At 40.6% G+C, this 21,200-nt stretch overlaps 1 protein-coding gene across 4 annotated transcripts in view; it reads right to left on the bottom strand.

Annotated features, from left to right (window-relative positions):
* NLGN4X (neuroligin 4 X-linked) overlaps positions 1 to 21,200 on the bottom strand; it is a 342,892-nt gene that overhangs the window by 233,335 nt on the left and 88,357 nt on the right. The window lies entirely within an intron of this gene.

Here is a 21,200-nt window from a genome sequence, read left to right as displayed (position 1 = left end):
CATGGGGCAGATCTGGGAAAACCAAAGGTCCCAAGGTTCCCAGGAACTCAGTAGACATCTGGTTTCCCACTGGAGTTGTAACCGAGCAGGACCCTACAAAGCCTTCCCAGAATAGACCCCCGTCTGTGTCCTTCACCTGCTTTTTGTCTGTAGAAAAACTTTAGTCAAAGAATACATTTAATCAGAGAAGTGAGAGAAGTGAGAAGACGCAGAAAGACAGGAAAACAGTCAAGCAAGACTAAAGGGTAATACTTTAGCCATTCAACAAAGTCAAGGACCTTTAGTTCTTTCTCAGGGTTACAGATCATGTTCCGAGCCACGTCCTTTGAGCTGTTTTGCAGATACTGAAACCTCCACCGGGCGGGAGAAGTTAACTGCATGCTGCCCACCAGCACACAGACCCCAGACCGGTTAGAACCAGAAGGTTGATGATGCCGACTCCCAATGACCTCACCACCAACCAATCAGAAGAGTGTCCACAAGCTGACCACGCCCTGCTCCTTGAACACTGTGAGACTTCTCAGGACACCCTCCAGGGCGGGACACACAGTCTTGAGGGCGTTAGTCCACTGTGGCCCCCTTTGCCTGGCAAAGCAATAAAACTATGTCTTTCTACTTCACCCAAAACTCTGTCTCCGAGATGTAATCCTGCCCTGATGGCAACTAAAACAACAGGCTAGTGAAACACTGGAGCATTCTCTCCCCACACCCTCCGTGCAGCAGGCTGCATATTTACGACTCAACTTTGTGGGTTTCTCAGAGAAGAACCTGCCTGTAGATGGGAGAGGGGAGAAAAGAGCACAAAGTCCTTGGTTCAGGAGCCAGAACAAGGATTCCAGAGGTCCTCCTAGGGGCACCCCTCTCCCTTCTCCAATATACCCAGAGGCATTAAATCGAGAGCAGGGCTTTTCAGTAGTCAGTGTATATAAATTACCCACCAAGGTATCTGCTAGCCCCAAGGAAATACATGATAAACTCATAGGAAATATTGTGGAGTCAGTCAGGAGCACAAACATGACAAACAAATAGAATCATCTATTTATTAGAAGGATGGATGACCAGAATAAATATCAGGCACTCACTAAAAGTATATTAAATACCCCCCAGTGAATGGCAACGGAAACAGGAGCAGTTATGAAGGGGGTCAAAAGAGACACCGGGCAAGAAAAGTAAGATGGGTGAACTGAAAATTTCAAAGAACTGGCTGAAATGAAAGAATTCAGCGAAATCAGCCAGTGAATACATGGGTGAACCAAAAGATAAAGTTATTTTCCCAGAAGACATCTGGGATGGAGAAACAGGAAAAAAATCCCTTAATGCCAAGATATGGAAGACAAATATACACATCATCTAAGAGGACATTCATAAAAAGACAGCAACACAGATTAAAAGGCTGAGAGGAATTCTATTAGAAATAACGGCCAACACTCAACTGTACACTTTTTAAATGATTAAAGTGACTCATTTTATGTTTACATGAATTTTACCTCAATAAAGAAAAAGACCAAAAAAAAAAAAAAAAAAAGAAAAGGAATAACCAAGCAGTAAAGAAAAATGTGTAAGGCTTAGGACTGAAAACTTGCAAGTTAAAGAACGAGCTTATTTTAAAAATAAAACCAAAAAATCAACTTCTGGACCAATTACCATGATTTTTAGTAACATTAAGGACACACGAAATATGTTTCAAGCTTCCAGTGAGAAAAACAGCAAATAATGTGCAAATGAAGGGAAATCACAGTAATACGGGCTTTTTCACACCAACACAGGATAGAAACGGGAACACAGGATCTAGGTGGAATATTACTTTCCACAAGTTAAAGGGAGAGGAAGGAAGCCTAGGATTTTATATCCAGTGAAAGCATCTTTTAAATGAAAAGGAAAACAAAATTTGCAAAAGTCTTATAAAATTTACTGCCTTAAGCCCTCTTGAAAATACTCTTGGAATGATTTATTTCTGCAAAGAGAGGCATGGGTCCAGAACAAAGCATTATAATAAAGGTAAACATAGAGCATTAGTAGCCTCAGAAAACAGTCACTTAGAGCCCAAATTCCCTTAGCATCCAGCATGGTTGGGGGTTGCAGGGGATTGAGGAGAGACATGCAAAGAACATAGTAAGTCTGTATCTTGTTCTGAGGAAAATTATGAATATTGAAATGTCTGATAGGTAATACTAAGAATAGTTATAGGTCTTAGGTTAAAATCTAATTGCAGACTACAATGCAGAGGAAAACTGGATGAATCCACCCTATAAGAAGACAGAGGAAAAAAAACAGTATAACAATGAAGTTAGCAATAGAAACTCAGAGCTGTACAATGCAAGTTAGGAAAAGCCAAGAAAATAAATGAAAATCAGGCAAGCGTGGTAAACAGACTATACCAAAAGATGACGTGAATTATAAGCTCTAGAAGAACTGTCACTGCAAAAATATAAGTGGGATAAACTGATACGTTAAGATTACAAGCAGTTTTATCAACCTATTGTTGACAGTAGATATATTTAAAACCGAGGGCCAGGTAAATGAGATAGAAGAGACTGAAAAGATAGAGTATAAGATAAATTCATTGAAAAAATATCTGGGATGCAAATTTAATATCAGATAAATAAATCATAAACGTCATGATGGGATATTAAACGCTGGGGACGGAGCAGGTGACAGAAAAGATGTAAATGACAAACTTATGTGAGTCCCTCCTAATAAAGCCTGAAACTGTGTAGAAAAGTAAATACTATATAGTATACATGCATAGGAAGTGTATGTAAGGTATACTATTAAATAACATATTTATATATTATTTAAATATCATATTTGTAATATTATGATAATTATACATTATACATAGTTATATATGTAATCTATAATCTATCTATATAGTATATAATACATAATTTAATTATATATTTATAGATATTACATTTAATATTATATTATTATAGATTACATATAACATATACTAGTAGATATTATTATATATTAATATATAATATTATTATATAATACATAGCATTTAAGATAAAAGAAATGTAAGAAAAATAAAATATTACAAGAAATTAAAATAGCACCTTCTTGGAACCGATCAAATTAGGAGAGAAAACGTTATCTGATAGATATATATGGAAATCTACGCCCCTCAAAATACACACGCAGACATGTATTTGTAAATATGCATATGCATGTGTACAGCACGGTGTATGTGAGTATGTGTGTGGCTTTCAAGCACACACAGATTGTTTACAAAATGTTCCACTCGTAAGTCATACTTTAAAGAAGCAGCATGATACACCAATATATTCTTTGACCATAATTCAGTAGAATTAGAAACCAATAGTTTAAAACATCCCATAAAAGTGTTAGGACAGGGCTTCCCTGGTGGCGCAGTGGTTGAGAGTCCGCCTGCCAATGCAGGGGACACGGGTTCGTGCCCCGGTCTGGGAAGATCCCACATGCCACGGAGCGGCTGGGCCCGTGAATCAAGGCCACTGAGCCTGTGCGCCCGGAGCCTGTGCTCCGCAATGGGAGAGGCCACAACAGTGAGAGGCCCACGTACCCCCCCGCCAAAAATAGTGTTAGGACATTAAATATGTTTGTGTGTACACCTTTAAGGTAAAGTAAAGATACAAAATACTTGTCATTCAATGATAATTTAGGCATCAACTATAAATATTTGACAGCTCTAAAGAAATGCTTACAGGAATAATTAAAACTTCAAATACATTTACAAGATAACAAGAAAGATTGGAAATAAATGAGCCATGGAGGCAAATAAAAAACTAGAATGACAGTAAAACAATAAACACCAAATGAATAACAAAATCATGTCTGACAGAGATGAGTAGAAATCTGTGAAATAGGGAACAAGAAAACAGTTAATTATGAAAATGAAACGTAATTTATTGAAAAGCTTCGTAATATAAGTGAACATCTGGTAACACTATTCGAGGAAAATCAAGAAATAATGAAAATAAATGAACGAACGGGGAAATCAGTGTAAGTAATCCTACATAAAGTAAAAATACAAACAAAGAAAACTTTAATAATATAAGCAATCCTGCTAAAAAACCTAAATTTAAATAGATGTTTGAGAACGTACCAATAAAACTTACACACCAATAGATTTAAATAAACTAGATAAAGACTATTAATAACATGAAGTAAATAAAAACAATCTCCCACATAAAACTCACCAGCCAAGATAATGTTCAGGCAATTCCTAGTATGCCTTTCTATTGACATTTTGTTCAGAAAATATAAAATGAAAGGAAGCAGCCACATATTTTCGTAAGATTAGTTTAACGTAGGTATCGAAAGCAAACGAGGACTGTGCGAGATCAGAAAACCCAAGTCTAGAAAGTGTGGATGAAAAACGTCGCCTGCCATATCAGTAAACGCAGGGTACTGTAGTCATCAAGCCCTCAGCCACTACAGCACAGCCCCACTCCCACCCCCGCCCCAAGCTGAGCCCTGAGGGGACTCAGGATGGGAAAGAACATGATGCTCGCCCCCAGGTAGCTGAGGTGCAGATCAAAGGAATGCTTTCTTTTTTTTTTTTTTTGGTGGTACGCAGGCCTCTCACCGTTGTGGCCTCTCCCGTTGCGGAGCACAGGCTCCAGACGCGTAGGTTCAGTGGCCATGGCTCACGGGCCCAGCCGCTCCACGGCACGTGGGATCTTCCCGGTCCGGGGCATGAACCCGTGTCCCCTGCATCGGCAGGCGGACTCTCAACCGCTGCGTCAGCAAGGAAGCCCCAAAGGAATGCTTTCAATGAGCCCAGACTCTTGCCTCGCCCCATACATAGAAAGTGCTAAATTCATGAACTTGAGGTGTCTGGTTTTCTTTAATTAACAGTAATCTTTTGGTGTTCCAACTACCTGGATTTTGTTGCAAAAACTCCTCTGCATCCAGGCTCCTCCCCTAGCCGTTTGGAGCAGTCCCTCAGAGCCACCTGAGACACTGTCTCCGGGGCTTGAAGTCCTCAAAAAGTCCACCGAATAAAACAAAACATAATTCTTAACTTTTAGGTTGGGCATTTTTTTTTCAGTCAACAAAATCAAATCAAATTCAAATAATATGATAAATCAAATTCACTTATGAATGTACTGCTGTAAACATCCTAAGTGAAATATTAACAAACCAAATGTAAGAGAGTACTGGCCATTTTTTTAAAGTTTGCATTATGATCAAAATGGGGTTGTTTCCAAAATGCACTAATGCAAAATAAATATATTATTCAATCAGGTGAATAGAAAAAAAAAGAGAGAAATCATGTAATCAACTGCAGAAATGCCAAGATGTGTTTACAACATTCACTACCTATTTATACTTTAAAAGAAAACTTTCAACTTAGTAGAAAACTAGAAATCAAAGGTAATTTCTTTTATGTGATAACAGCCATGTGTAAAACATCTCTAGCCAAAATCACATTTATTTATCAAAGAGTGTTAGACTCATTTCCTATAAAATCATGAACAGGGATATAAGTTTGCACGAATGCAGTTCAATGCAACACTGGGTGTCCAGGGTCAATGCAATGACACAAGGAATAAAGCCAACAAAAGTATAAATATTCAAAAGGAAGGGAGAAAATGGTCGTTATTTGTGGATAGTTTGATCACTGTTTTGGAAATCACACACTTTAATAGCTAAGGCACTACAAATAGTAGACAATCCCAAAAGATTGCTCAATATACAATCAACGTACCACAAGTCAAGACATTCTTTTATACCAGGAGCAGGAAATGACATAGAAAATAAGGTAATATTTACCAAGAAAATAAATTACTTAACATATAATTTTAATAAAGCTGAAGCTAGAATTCAATCAGTAGTGAACTATGCCAGTTTATGGATGGGACTACATGAATTTGGCAAGGTTTCCATTCTTCTTAAACTCATCTTTCAATTCAATACAGCTCACAACAAAAGACAGCAGACGTTTGCAGAATTTGACACATTGATTTTCAATTGTACGTGAAAGAGTAAACATCTTACAAAGAGGAAAGAAAACATTAAAGGAGAAAAAATAGATTATTCTATTTGATTCACATCTTGCTCTACTGAAGGAACTCACTGATGGATGGGACCAAATACAAAACCCACAGGTTGCCCTGTGTATATGGGGTGGACGTTAGTTTTTATTGGGTTATTTTTGGCAGGCTCTTTTTTTGAAATTTATTCTCTCTCAGCTCCACAGGGCTCTCTGCCCCGAACCCACAGGGAATCACTGTTGCCTCTGGCTTCCCCTGGGTTCAGCCAAGGCAGATAACTAGCAGGCAATCTGGAGGGCAGGAGGAGACAGTGCCCTATATATGTAAGACCTCCTGGCAGGTATGCCCAGCACAACCTCAATGGGTATTTGTAACTTCACATAAGGGCGCCCTACTATAGCTATTTCAGGGTTACTGCATGACCCTGTGCTGGTTTCCCTATACCCTGCCCCCAATCTTTTAATATACTCCTTTGTATGTGGGTCATCTTTCCCTATCAGGACCCAGGCTGACACCACAAATCATTGGGAAGGGATACATTGTTTACCTTATATGCTGAACACATTGGTTCACGATTTGGAGGAAAATAACAGTGGATCCCTACCTCACACCATACATACAAATAAATTCTGTTTAGATTAAAAATGCATGGATCGGGGGGAGGAGTTGGGAGATTGGGACTGACACATATACACTATTGATACTATGTATAAAATAGATAACTAATGAGAACCTACTGTATAACACAGGGAACTCTCTACTTAATGCTCTGAGGTGACCTAAATGGGAAGGAAATCCAAAAAAGAGGGGATATATGTATAGGTTATTCATTTTGCTGTACAGTAGAAACTAACACAACATTGTAAAGCAACTATATACTCCAATAAAAATTAATATAAAAAAAGGCTAGGACAAACCCTAACACTCCCAGAAAATCATGCAGGAAAACAATTTTGGGATCTCCGGGAGATCAGGATTTCTTCAATATGTCCTACTTCGAAAAAGAGGTAAGGGAGGAAAAAAACGTCAAGGGTTCATCACTAAATCGAAACTATTCATTTTTGTTTCAACAAAGGGCATCAGAAATAGCGATCATGATGGGAGGAACTGGGGGAAGATATCTGTACTGGAGAAAACTATCGACGGTTGACCTTTTAAACCAGACCATGCTCACCTGTGCGCCTGGCGCCCTGTATGTCTTAGCTGGAGAACCAAGACATGGGGTCATGAAGGGAGGTGTGGCCTGAAGGATACACAGCTGCCTGTCAGGCTCCTCCTATCCCTGGCAGCCTCTCCTGTTTACACCACTGTAAATATTCTCAATATATAATGTGCCACCCTGTCATTGCTTTCTATTCTTGTCATAATAAGAAATAAAACTGAGAAGCCCTGGAGTAGATTATACAGGGGAACTTAAAAAGACTGCAAGTGCACTAGAAAATAACACTATTAAGATGCTTTTACAAAACAATACACTGAATATTTCCCCTATCACTAAATATTATCCTATAATGCAATTTTAATGGCTTGTATTCCATGCTTACATTGTATCTATAATTACATAACAAATTCTAGACTGTTAAAAACTGTTGCATCCATTTTATTTTTCTTTTTGCTACCCTAAGCGCTTGGCAATGAAAATCCCATATCCCGGCGTGTTTCTGCACATGTCCAATGACCTCCTGAGAATAAAATTCCTTGTCGTGCCATGTATTCCTGGCAGACATTCCTAGCATTTGCTACCTATTGCCATGCTTTCTCCCAGGAAGATTAAGACAATGCGCAAACTGTCCGGCACTGCGTGTGTAGGCATTTCACCCCTCCGCAGCCCATGGGGTTTTACGGGATGGAAGAGGAAATGATTCCGTGAAGTACAACAGCTGCAGAGAAAACTGAAGTCCTCCTTCCAGACACAAAAAGAAAACACGGGTCTGATATTTATGAAGAAATTTATGTCCATTTAACAGATAATTAGCATCTGCTATACTTTGCATGCCTCGGTCATTAGCAACTTCAAAGACTTATAGGGATGCATACAACCCTTGCCTGTCGGTGGAGTACTACTTGTTGGTTTAGAAGGGAAGCGGGTCACCTAATGAAAACAGGAAAGGATGGAGAACAATTCAAAGGGCAGATAACCTCCCATACAGACAGGAGGTAGCTTTGAGGTCAGAGAGGCAGAAGAGGCATTTTGGAAAGAAGCTTAGTTGAACCCATTTATTGATGTGTGATGTTGCCTGTCTACATTTACAAGCCACACAGACAAACAGGCATCCCTAAGTATACTTGTGCCTCCAAAACATTCCACTCACAGGTAGCAGACTGCTTTTTAACAAGGTCTTTACCTTGTCCTTATTTTTCGCAACATTTCTCTCTTTCCATTAAAAGATAAAAGATGGCAAGTGTAGGAGTTGCATCTCTGTGCCTGAAAGAGAACTCTGCTTCCTTCCTGGGTCTCCATCAAGGGTGGGTGAAAAACTGAAGAAATCTGTCTGTGTGGAGTACTTTGTGGAAAAAATGTATGTTAACATTTCAAGATCCAATGGAAGAGTTCCCTCCCCCGCAAAAAAACCCCACAAAGAAAATATAAAACAAAATCATACACAAACACCCAAGACCGACAATTTTTCAATACTAAAATGTTTAAAAAATCCTATTTGGGGAAGGAACCCAAGTGCCCATCAACACTTGAATGGATGAATAAGATGTGGCCTGTATACAATGGAATATTACTCAGCCACAAAAAACAGTGAAATAATGCCATTTGCAGCAACATGGATGGACCTAGAGATAGTAAGTCAGACAAAGACAAATATTATATGATATCACTCATGTGAAATCTAAAAACATGATACAAATGAACTTATTTACAAAACAGAAATATACTCATCGACATTGAAAACAGTACAGAGGTTCCTCAAAAAACTAAAAATAGAATTATCATATAATCCAGCAATCCCACTCCTGGGAATATATCCAGACAAAACTCTAATCCAAAAAGATACATGCACCCCTAGGTTCACAGCAGCACTATTTACAAGGGCCAAGACACAGAAGCAAACTAAATGTCCATCAACAGAGGAATGGATAAAGAAGATGTGGTACAAATATACAATGGAATACTACTCAGCCATAAAAAAGAATGAAATAATGCCATTTGTAGCAACATGGAAGGACCTAGAGATGATCATACTAAGTGAAGTAAGTCAGACAGAGAAAGACAAATATTATATGATATCACTTCTACATGGAATCTAAAATATAATACAAATGAGTCTATATACAAAACAGAAACAGACTCACAGACATAGAAAACAAATGTATGGTTATCAAAGGGGGGAGGGATAAATTAGGAGTTTGGGATTAACAGATACACACCATTACATATAAAATAGATAAACAACAGGGACCTACTGTATAGCACAGGGAATTCTACTCAGTATCTTGTAATAGCCTATAATGGAAAAGAATGTGAAAAAAGTATACACACACACACACACACACACACACACAGCTTTATATATATATAAAGCTGAATCACTTTGCTGTACACCTGAAACTAACACAATATTGTAAATCAACTATACTTCAATTTAAAAAAACTATTTGACTATCAAATGTATGGTATTCAATTTCTATACCAATTGTGGAAAAAGCTTCCTAATCTTTACAATATTCCCCATGGCACATTTGTTTCTAGAAATGTCCATCTTATAACTGGATTTTGCCTCAGTCCCTCATACGACAGTGTCATTATATTTTACCCTATTGAAATTCCACAAGGAACCTTCTGAAATGGAGAAAAGTACTCAGTGTGAATTCACTATTGCTGCTGTTTTTAAAGGCCAGACGCTTACCTAAAGCAGACGTGGTTTTGCAACCAAGCTTTCTTTTCATTTTTCAGATTTTGTGCCTCAGCTTTTTCCCACTAAACTCTGCTGCTGGCGGCATTAATTCTGTTTCACGCACTCCTAATAAATCACTGCGGCTCCACTCTCCTGGCTCTTCTGTAAATCTGGCAACAATGATGTTAATTGTGCATGAAAAATATATTAAAACTGTAAATCATCGCTATTTTCAAGCAGGATGGGAGGAACGAATCTAAAGTAACAAATCAATCCCTCTTCCCTTTGTCCGTATTTGGCCAGAGGCCATTATATTAAAAGCACAAAATCACAGGCTGTCTTTCATCAATTAGGCCTTATTGTTCTTTTCTGAATCTCATCAAGAACAATATAAAATGTACCACAAATCCCATGATAATGACCCACTGACTAATTTTGTTAATGCTGGTGGAAGATTCTCTTTGTATGGTGCATTCTTTGGAGTATTCAGATACGGGGACATTTCTGTACCAGTTGTATATAAAAGGGCCAGAGTATTTCTTTTTGAGGTTTCCTTCGAGCTATAATCATGGCAGAGAGGAAGGAGCTCTTGGGTAATTCTCTATCACTTCCTAACGGCAACGGCTAAATTCTGCTTTACATTCCATGCGATAGTAAATAGATTATTTTTCCACCAAGGATGAAAGACTGATCTTTTATTTTTAAATGTACCTACAGATATTCCCTTCGAATCCTGCTACACGGCTCGATATAGACAGCAGCACAAAAAAATTTTTATAACCTAACTTGGGAAGCAGAAGCAACCATATATAATATCTACCAATAGACTTCTCTATGCCAAAATTAAAAATAAAAAGTAGTTGAAACAACAGTCTCCTGTTTTTCTTGCATGCACTCTCTCCTCCTCTAAATGCTCCATGTCTGGATAAAGAAGCTCGGCAAACTAATCATCAGATAAATTAACCCATCCGTCAACTTGCTGGATGGGTGATCTAATCCATTCTCCCTTCTCTGATGGTCCTTGGAAAGGAGGTGCCACAATGGGAACAAGTAAGTCTTTCACGGTCAGAAATTCAGGCTTCAGGCCAAGACAACGATGGGACATCACCTCTCTGCAGAATACATCAAATGACACCATCTAGATGTCAGCTGAGGCCAAGATGAACGAGTGAACAAAGAACGGGCCATCTGAGTAATTCATCTCCAAATGCAAATTGGAGTTTGTCATCTGACTGCTTAAAAACGTTCCTTCACGGGACTCTGCCTGTGGACAAGACAACGCCCAAAGAGGATAAAGGAGATCATATGTGAAACACGCCTGCCATAGTGCCCGGCACTTGCGCACGTGGTCAGTCAACACTGGGCCCTCTCTCCCCTTGGTTGCCCCGCTGGAAATCTACTACGAGTTGGCTGCAATCTGCCTCTGCGGGAAATTATCTGACGGGTCACACTGCTCTCTGTCTTCAGCGTTCCCCAAGCAGTTCAGCAGGTGGGCACCAGGGAGACCCCTGAACGCGCACAGTGCACAGGACAGCCGCTCAGGACAGGATGTCAGCAGTGCTGAGGCTGAGAAGGGCCAATGGCGGGAGAAACAGTGGCTGAGCGCTGAGATATAATCACTTTGCCACCACGAACGTTTTAGGAACGTACGCGTTTATCCACGAGGAATGTGGACTTGCTAAAGATACTAGACCTACATATATATATACTCTGCACGTGTAGGTTTTTTTCATGCTGTTGTTCAGGGTTCTGCGATGAAGTCACATGAAGAATTCTTGCAAAGATGACAAGAATGTGTTCCACAAAGAACAGAGTGAGGTCACCCTCCTATTCCACACTCAGACAGTCTCACCGTACTGATGCGGCCCCCGTGCAGAGGGCTGCGGATGAAATGGGAGACACATATTTATACAGTCACATCTCCCGTGCACCACACGTTAACCCGGGTACAGAGGATGTAGGGATCTCTAACATGTGAAAGAACAGTGCCCGTTGAATATCTTCTTATCCTCAGAGCAACCCCGTATCCAACACACCAGCCCTGGGTTCACTCCTAAAGCTTGCACGTCAAAGTCTGACATCTATTATTTAATCATCTAATCATTTAGAACCTAAAGATGATATTACGGATCGAGCCGTGGATGATGCATGTTAGAGGTCATGGGAAAGTGACGGAATGGGTCTGTAATCTGTCCATGGTGTGTCTCAGGACGTGCAGTGACCCATGCCTGAGGCAGGTTCTGAACACAGACCTCAGCTCCTTGTTCCTTCACGGTCAAGGAGTTCTAAGGAGACCCCTCTGTGTCAACTGTCAGCAGTGGGTGTGTCCCCAGCTACCACCTTCCATTTTCCATAGCTTCCGTCTATCACCTGCTAAGTTCTGGATTTGCTGGTGCCAGGGCAGGCATATGCTGGTTAGGCTCCCTGGCCGGATGTGCTAGCCACAGCAGGGCCCTGATGGGCTCCAAACAGATCCATGCTACAGAGCCTGGACGCACAAGCTGCGGTCCAAAAGGAAGAAGAATTCAAGGCAGACTGGTTCTGCTCTCTGCCCTCGACTCTGGTTATAGCCAACTTGCCCCCGTACTTTAGATATTATTCATAAGCATGTACTTACATGCAATAAGTGAAAGCAGGCTACGGTGCTTCATTCCATGAATATATCATCAATTACCTCTCACCTGTCTTATTTATCTTTTATTTCCCCTATCATAAATGTAAATTCTTAGCCATAAATCTCTAGGAGCATTTTAAAAAATGATTTTGTTAACATGGACTGCTTGAGGCAGAACTACTGGTTCAAAAGTTATGGACATTTTTACTCTTTTCACACATCCTGCTATGTTGCTTTTCCAAAAAACATGCATTTGCATATACCAATTTACAAAAATGCCTACCAAGAAAAGTCATGCAGACACCATAAAACTCTTAAAAGAGAACACAGCCAGAACATTCTCTGACATACATCACAGCCATGTTTTCTTGTATCAGTCTCCCAAGACAAAAGTAGTAAGAGTATAAGTGAACAAATGGGACCTAATCAAACTTAAAAGCTTTTGCACAGCAAAGGAAATCATCAACAAAACAAAAAGACAACCTACGGAATGGGAGGAAATATCTGCAAACGATGCAACCAGCAAGGGGTTAATATCCAAAATATACAAACAGCTCACACAACTCAATATCAAAAAAAAAAAAACAGTAAAAAAAAAAAAAGAAAAAAAAGGGCAGAAGACCCAAGTATACATTTTTCCAAAGGAGACATACAGATGGCCAACAGGCACATGAAAAGATGCTCAACATTGCTGATTATTAGAGAAATGCAAATCAAAACTGCAATGAGGTACCACCTCGCACTGGTCAGAATGGCCAAAAAGTCTACAAATAATAAATGCTGGAGAGAGTGTGGAGAAAAGGGAACCCTCCTACACTGTTGGTGAGAATGTAAATTAGTGCAGCCACTGTGGAAAACTAAAAAACTAAAAATAGAACTACCATATGGTCCAGCAATCCCACTCCTGGGCTTATATACAGAAAAGAGGAAAACTCTAGTTTGAAAAGATACATGTACCTCAATGTCCATAGCAGCACTTTTTACAACAGCCAAGACATGGAAACAACCCAAGTGCCCATCAACAGACGATTGGTTTAAGAAGATGTGATATATACACACAAACACTGAAATATTACTCGGGCATCAAGAAGAATGAAATATTGCCATTGGCAGCAACACAGATGGACCCAGAAATGATCATACTAAGTGTCGTAAGTCAGACAGAGAAAGACAAATATTATATGACATCAATTATATGTGGAATCTAAAAAATTGTACAAATGAACTATTTACAAAACATAAACAGACTCAGATATAGAAAACGAACTTATGGTTACCAAAGGGGAAAGGTGAGAGGGATAAATTAGGAGTTTGGGATTAACAGATACAAACTACTATACATAAAATAGATAAACAACAAGGACCTATTGTATAGCACAGGGAACTATATTCAACATCTTGTAATAACCTACAATGGAAAAGAATCTGAAGTATATAAAACGGAATCACTTTGCTGTATACCTGAAAGTAACACAATATTGTAAATCAACAAAAAAACTCATGCATACACATTACCTTTGGCATACAATATTGTTTTATTACACCTTTGCTGATATTATAGGTGAAACCGTGTTTTCTTTTATTAAAACACGTTTAATTACTCTTAAGAAAATTACATAGGCAAGAGTCAGACAGACTTAAAGTCAAATGCTGGTTTTTTCCTTTTACAAACTGGCCAGTTTAGGTGAAGTATGAACCACCCCTGGCTTCACTTTCCTCGCTTGTGGCATGGTATTGTGGAGTGCTATTAAGTGTCCTCATTGATAGGGGATGTCCAAGCTTTAGTGCAAAGTGTCTGCTATACCAGCTCACTCACTGAATGCCACCTACTGTCATCTTCATTACCATCACCATCATCAACACCCTCCTCACCTCTCTCACTGTCATTGTCATCATTTCTATCATCACAGTCTTCATCACCATGACCACCAGAATTATCAACACAAAATCATCATCTTCATTGCTGTCATCAACAGCATCGTCAGTATCATGAAAATTATGACCATCACTATCATCAGCATCATCACCACCATCATCCTTATCATCATCACCATCAACCTCTTCATTGCCATCATCATCACCATCATCATCACCATTGCCATCATCATCACCATCATCATCACCATCATGGTATCATCATCTCTGTCACCCTCATCTCGTCATCATCACCATCACCATCTTTATTGCTATCAATAACACCATCATCAGTATCATCAAAATTATGATCACCATCATCACCATCATGGTATCATCATCACCATCACCATCTTCATTGCTATCAATAACACCATCATCAGTATCATCAAAATTATGATCACCATCATCACCATCATGGTATCATCATCACCAGCACCATCTTCATTGCTATCAATAACACCATCATCAGTATCATCAAAATTATGATCATCACCACCATATCATCATCTCCATCACCCTCATCTCGTCATCATCATCACCAGCACCATCTTCACTGCTATCAATAACACCATCATCAGTATCATCAAAATTAAGATCACCACCATCATCATTACCATCATCATCATCACCATCATCTTTTTCATTGCTCTCATCCTCAGCATCATCACCAGCATCACTACCACCAGAATCATCTATTATTATTACTACTACTACGATTATTATCTATATTTATTCATCTATGGGTTGGTTGTTCACTTTGGTCACTGGGATGTTAGTCTTTTATTTAAATGGATTTGACTTTAAAGATCTACCCAAATAAACCCTTGTTGCATGTCCATTAATTAAACTGCCTACACATACAGTTTACAACTAGATCCCCTAGGAGGTCACTTCAAAAAGTTACCCTAGGGTAGGCTATTTGGACCATGGTTTCTTTAATTATTTCATCATTTTTTTTCCTATTTTTTTCCTAAGAGCAGAAAGGAGTATTTGTTTACACTCGGTTTAAAAATGTGTCAGGTCGAATTTTCTGAGGTCCTTTCTGTGCCTATTATTCATACAATTTCACATATCATGAAACATATGATATTCAAGTAGTGATATAAAAGGACTCTTATTATTATATATAAACACATCTTGTTCATGACTATTATAGAAAAGATCTTTGTCAGCATCACCTTTGGGGTCGTTACAATGCATATTCTTGGGGCCCATCTATCATCATCGTCTTCAGGGTCATTAAAATGCAGATTCCTGGGGCCCACCCCCCCAAGTTAGTGAGCCAGTGGGGGCCTGGATGAAGCCCAGGAATCTGCGTGTGAAAAACTTCCTGGTTAGTTTGGGAACGACTGCTCTGTAGCATGAACCTCTGGACTCTGTCCTGCCTGTCTGTGTGCTAACTAGGAGATTCCCAAATGACTTCATGAAGGTTATTTCTTTACATCGAAGGTCAGCAAACTTCTTCTATAAAGGACAAGATAATACATACTTTAGATTTTTAACCTATATGGCCTGTTTTGCAGCTATTCAACCCTGCCACTGTTGCGTGACAGGAGCCACAGAAAATGGGCCAATTATAGGGTGACGTTTTTTGCAAAGAGAAGCAGTAGCAGGATGCACTCAGCCTCTGAGTTAAGACTGTCCACTCCTGCTTCACGTTTTCCGCAAGGCAGTGAGGCCCTCCGTTCGCGCCATACTTGTCCTTGCTGGGCTTCTCAATTTTCGTAAGAGCACATCTGCCGATATTCTCGGTAGCTCAGTTGATGACAGACCACATTGCCGTGCAATTAACTGATCACAGTAGCTGCGCTTTGGAGGCTCGAGCAAAGACTTCCAATTCACTCACTCGGTCTTTTAAACAATGCTCAGCTCAGAGAATCAGTATGAACATCAGCCTCTGGGCTCCATCCTTGAACACGTGATTCATGCTCCCCTCAGCCATTCGGTCAATCACTTGTCCTTCCAATTCCTCCTCAGCGTATTCTGACCCTGCGAGGCTGGAGCCCGTGTCCCTCTGGATAGTTCCATATCTCCCCAGCTTGCTAGATCATAGCGTTGATTATACTTAATAGCGATTCCAGTCGGTTGTCCATCTTCTCCTGTGTCGTTGCAAGACAAGGGGTGGGCCCACATTCAGCAAAGTGGCCTGACAATTAGAAGCTGCCCAATAAGTAATTCACTGAATGCATGAATCCAAGGAAAAACTGTGTATGTGTTAATGTCAGGGTCCATAGAGTAGGAAATGTTAACAAACAAAGCCAAAGAAAGTCGGCGATGTGAGGTTACTAGTGGTGCCTGCTTGGATTTACAGAGCTGCAGGAGAACAGAAGACCAGGTTTGACCACATCCTGAGGAACCGCCCACCTCAAACCCTCACAAAAAAAAAGCTCAATGAGCAGCAAGCAGCAGCCGGGTATGATCTCCTGTGCTTCTTGCAGAATCCCCTAATAGAGAACGGAGGAAATGAACTAACTTGTCAACCAGTTTCCCAACAGCCGCCCACCACCCGCCATTGCAACTTTTCCCGTTAAAGGCTTAGGCTGGAAGTCGTTCAAATACAATTTCACTTTCCACCAGATCAACTCCCCAAATTGGCTGATCCTTCAGCAAACCCAACCCTTTAGCTGGAATTTTTTTTGGGGCTGCACCAAGCGGCCTGCGGGATCTTAGTCCCTCCACCGAGGACTGAACCCGTGCCCCCAGCCGTGAAAGGGCACAGTGCCAACCACTGGACCACCAGGGAAGTCCCTAGCTGGAACTCTTAAAATAAATGGTGGGCAGATCAGGTTCCACCCTGTCCTAACCGGTCTGCCCCATGTCAGGTCACGTTTTCCATCTGGAGTGACAGCGTATGGTACCCCTGATTTTGCCATCAGTGAACACATTCCAGACCCAGAAGTGTCTCTGGAGTGTGATGCCCAATGTGGATCACGTCTCAACGCAAATGTCCTCATCGGCTGGATGTTCCTGTCACTTTATATATATGTCACCAAGAGGTCCAGATGCTCACAAAACAGCAGTAACACCTCATAAGCAAGGTTTCTCATTTTCAAATCTCTAGGTCCTTCTTTTGGCTGAAAAGAAAACAGTCTAGGGAAGGCTTTGCCACCCGTGCTCACTTCCTCTCCCATTAAGCCGTACTACCCATTCTTGTCTGGCTACTATCCTGAACATGAGGAATAACAATGAACATCAGTGAGTTTTGCTCGCTCAGCATTTGACTTCCCTTTGGAGAACTGTCTTTTCTGAATCTACCCTAAGCTAATTCCTGCTGGACTCACCCATCCCTCTTTCCCATCCAGAAATGTCTACCTAACCCAGGCCATGCCAATCCAAGGGACTCTTCCCTCTAGATATGGAAACTGGTTCAAAGTTGGTCTGGGATCCAAGCTGGGTCAAAAAAAAAAATCATCCCCAGGCCAATACGCTTCTCTGAGTTCAATGGTGACGTCACAGGGAAATGCTGGTGACCATTTTTTTGCCACCAAATGAAGACAGCCTCTCTGAGAGGAAAGTCAACATAGAGAAAGAAAGATGGACCCAACCTCTCCAGTGACTAATGGCAATGATTCAGATCCGCGAGCACCATCTCTGAAGCTACAACCACTGCTAGAACTCTCAGTGCAAAGACCCAATGAATCCCTTTTTCCCCTTAAGTGAACTGAACTTGAATTTATTCACTTGCCATCTAAACATTTCTAAGTAATAACCAGTTGGATGAGCTCAAAATCCACATCCCTCCAACCAGTGGGACTTGAGTTATAATTTGGCCAACTTTTGAAATCCATTTATTTTACCTATCATGTTTGCATCCATTATTGAATGCGTCATAAAAAATGAGCACAAACCTAAATGGCTTACAGCAATCTATTTTTTTAAATCACAGTTTCTGTGTATCAGGAATCCAGGTACAGCTTAACTGGGTTCTCTGTTTGAGCGCCTCTCATGAGGCTTCAAACGAAGGTGTTGGCCAGAGCTGGGGTCTCTTCTGAAATCTGAGTGACTGGGCAAGATCACATTCCAAGCTCATGTTGTTGTTGGTTAGATTCAGTTCTTTGCAGCCTGTTGAACTGAATGCTTCAGTTCCTTGCTGGCTGTTCGATCACAGGCAGCCTTCAGTTTCCTTCCATGGGGATCTCTCCAACATAGCAGTTTGTTCCAACAAAGCATGAAAACCGAAAAGACCACAGAAATGATGTGCTAGTAAGACATAAATTCCAAGCCAATGCAATGTAATCATGGCAGTGACATCCTATCCCCTCCATCATATCCCATTGGTTAGAGGGAAGTCCTATGTCCTGCCCACCCTCAAGTAGAGGGAACTCCACAAAAGCATGACTACCAGGCCGCCAGGATAATGCGAGGCCTTGCTGAGTCAGTCCACCACACATGTCTACACCAGGTGGTGGTGATGACTGGAACTTTCCAGGGAAAAATGAGAACACTTAGGGCCTGACAGATATGGATTGAGATGTCTCAGAGGGAAGAGCTGAGCCTGCTGATGGCCTGAAGTGGATTCTCAAAGAAGAGAAGCAAGTATAGGATGCAGTGGTCGGGTCAGTCTTTCCTCAGGAACGAGAGCTCAGTAGAAGGATGTCCAGCTCATTTTCTGGATCATTAATGCATAGAATCTTCCATTTGGAAAACCACTGCCTTGGGGGGTGGGAAGCCAAGATGTTTTTCTCTGGTGAGGAGAGGGGGAGAAGACATCCAGGAGACCACGAGGGTGTCAGGAGAGCTTCCCAACGACAGAGACGGTTTTAGGAACCGTGAACGTGGACGACAGCTGTTCTGGCTTCTTCTGGCCGAGGCAGGAGGTAAAGACAGAAAAGACAAAGTCCACGTTGTATTAAGATTGCTAGCACTACTGGAACAAATGACTGCCAACTGGGTGGCTGAAATCAACAGAAATTTAAAAGTCACGCTGTTCTGCAGGACAGATATCCAATATTAAGGAGTCAACAGGGTTGGTTCCCTCTGTAGGCTCTGAGGGAGACTCTGTTCCTTGCCTCTACCTCAGCTCTGAGTTTTTGGTGTTTTTCATCAATCCTTGGTGGGTTTGGGCTTGGAGATGCATCTCTCCAATCTCTGCATCTCTGCCTCCATCATCCCATGGTCTCCTCCCTGGGAATCCCTGCTGTCTTCATCCTGTTCTCCTCTTCCCCCCCTACTCCCTCTTTCTTCCTTCTCCTCCTCCTTTTTCCCCTCCTTCTTCCAATTTAAGCACTCAATACCGATGTATTAAATTCACCATTTGGTCATAGGGCAGGTGTGAACACCTGTGCTAAGACTCTAAGATCCAGTCTCTTACTTTTAAGAGCCTTTTTCCCCAAGAGAGACAAGAAGGGCAAAGTGTTCTTGGTGCTGTGTTGGACTCTCTTTCCTAGGAAGGAAAGATTTAGTTTCTTTCTGACGTGTTGAGGAAAACATCCACTTGGATGCCACGGGCGAAGCTTCACAGAGAAGGTACGGCTTCCTGGAAGTTGGTTTTTTCTTTTTATGGAATCCTAGACATGAAAGAAGTGAGACTTACAGGGCTCTTTTTCTTCTTCTCCCACTCCCAACACCCACCTCTGGTAACCATCAATCTGTTCTCAGTAATTATGAGCTTCGCTTTTTTGTGTGTGGGGTTTTTTTTTGGGGGGGGGGGTGTTTAGATTTCACATGTAAGTGAAAAATACAGTATTTGTCTTTGTCTGACTTACTTCACTTAGCATCATGCCCTTGAGATCTGTCCACATTGTTGCAAATGGTAGGATTTCCTTCTTTTAATGGCTGAATAATATTCCACTGTATATACATCACATCTTCTTTATCCACTCATCCATCGATGGACACTAGACTGTTTCCATACCTTGGCTATTGTAAATCATGCTGCAATGAACATGGGAGTGCAGATTTCTTTCCAAGTTAGTATTTTTGCTTTCTTTGGATAAATACCCAGAAGTGGGTTTGCTGGATCATGTGGTAGTTCTATTTTATTTTTTCAGGAACCTCCATCCTGTTCTCCATAGTGGCTGCACCAATTTACATTCCCACCAACAGTGCAGGAGGGCTCCCTTTTCTCCACACCCTCCCCAACACTTTGTCTTTTCAACAGTAGCCATTCTAACAGGTGTGAAGCGACATCTCGTAGTTTTGATTTGCATTTCCTTGATGATTAATGATGTTGAGCATCTTTTCAAGTACCTGTTGGCCATCTGTATGTCTTCTTCAGAAAAGGTCTATTCAGATCTTCTGCCCATTTTTAAATTGAACTTTTTTTTTTAACAAATATGGTGTCTTAAAAGGACACCAGTCTTAATAAAGATACCAGTCTTAATAAGGACACCAATCATAATAGATTTAGGGTCCTTGCTAATACAGTATGACCTCATCTTACATTGATTACATTTGCAAAACCCCTATTTTCAAATAAGGTAACATTCATAAGTATTGGGGGGTGGTTAGAACTTCAACATATCTTTTGGCGGGGGACACAATTCTACCCATAACTCAGGTCAAGTCAGAACCTGTGACAAGAGAAAAGTCTGAAGACTACACACCCATGGCATGGTCTGTAAAAGTCTTTAAAAGATTCTGACTGATATTCTGCAGTCTTAGAATAACCATTTCATATCTCACAAACCCCCAAATTCCTCACAGTACCTTCTCATAGCTTATCTAATTTAAATCATGACCATAGTAATAATAAAAACGACACAATCTTCATTTGAAGAAAATGCTAGAGGAAGTTCATTTCCCCCTAAGTCTAGAGAAAGGCATATGAGATGTTGAACTCTTTTCCAACCTGTGAACTTTAATTAATTTCTTGGAAATGATTCTACCTCCATTAAATCA

The sequence above is a fragment of the Mesoplodon densirostris genome, chromosome X, assembly GCF_025265405.1.
Source record: "Mesoplodon densirostris isolate mMesDen1 chromosome X, mMesDen1 primary haplotype, whole genome shotgun sequence".
Lineage (NCBI taxonomy): Eukaryota > Metazoa > Chordata > Mammalia > Artiodactyla > Ziphiidae > Mesoplodon > Mesoplodon densirostris.
Note: the sequence above shows the minus strand (reverse complement) of the source record. Positions and strands in the feature narration are given on the sequence as shown.